Below are 1300 nucleotides of genomic sequence, written 5' to 3' on the forward strand. Positions count from 1 at the left end.
TCCCCGCATGTCCAGCTCTCTCTGCGGAGCCCTCTACCCCTCAAGCAGATAAACACTACCACCCAGTTTGGTGACAACTGCAAATTTACTGAGGGCACACTCAATCCCCTCATCCAGGTCATTGATAAAGATACTAAACAAGACTGGCCCTAGAACTGAGCCCTGGGGAACACAACATGTGGCAGGGTCCTTCGGTTTTTTTTCACGGCCTGTTCTTCACCTTCTCTAGGTCTGTGGAACCTAACATGTGGCAGGGTCCTTTATTTTTTTCATGGCAGGTTAAACAGTTAAGCTAATTTATTTTCTGTACCTGCATTATAGACTTGGCAAACTAATTAGAGGTGTGGTGCCTGTTTATGGCATGACAAGCGATAAATGACTTGAAGGGGCTGGGGAAGGGCCGGAGGGAGGATGTGGGGAGCTGGGATGCAGGGGCACAGCTCCAAGCCTGAGCGTAGTCCTAGAACTGCCTGGAGTTGTGCTTTCAACTTCTGGGAACACCAGGCAAGCCTGCTCTGCTGATGTCCCTCGTTCATGGTGAGCCAAGGCCTCCGTGTGTTCAGGTGGATGCTCTGCTGTGGTTGTACTGTTTGTCTCTTCCTCTCTCCTGGACAAATTTTCTGCACCTGTGAAGCATTTCACTATGGAAGGGGACAATTTTTTTCTCTGCCGCAGTGGCTGGGTGATAGGGGGAGTCGTCTCCATCTCACTGTGCTCTCCAGGCTGTAGTCCCCCCAGGTCCTGTCACGGGGGTAAAGCCTCGTTTGCCTTGTGCCCCTTCCCTTGGGACTGGGAGCTGGATCCCCCATTCAGCCCTCTCCTTCATGGGGCTGACTTAATAACATTGCTTTGATGATTGCGTGGTGCTTGTGGTCTGCTGGCTGCCCTGGACACCTCCAAACCCTCCCTGTGCCCCCCAGTTGGGGCTGCATCGGTCCAGAGAGGACAACTGCACGTGGGGCAAAGGAGCCTCATCCTTTCCATCCTGCTCCATGCAAAGCTTGGGAAGGGTCAGGAAGGGAGTCAGGGCCATTTGATTCCTTCCTCCTGCTCTCATGTTTGGCTCAGGCCTTCCCCTGGCCCCCAGGGGAGGCTCCAGCCCCCCGGGATAGCCCTCTTTGGGGAAGCTGCAGCTCCCCAGCCCGTAGCTGGCTTGGGCACGCAGCGGCGGCGAGATGCTGCAGCGAAGCATCCTCTGCCTCTCCCTCCCCTTTGCAATCCCAGCCCTAAGTTCAGCATCTCTGGGGTGGCTGCTTCCCACCCCCTGGTGTGGGACCCTCCCGCCACCCCCCCGGTGCTG

The sequence above is a fragment of the Egretta garzetta genome, unplaced genomic scaffold (assembly GCF_000687185.1).
Source record: "Egretta garzetta isolate BGI_Z169 unplaced genomic scaffold, ASM68718v1 scaffold581, whole genome shotgun sequence".
Taxonomy (NCBI): domain Eukaryota; kingdom Metazoa; phylum Chordata; class Aves; order Pelecaniformes; family Ardeidae; genus Egretta; species Egretta garzetta.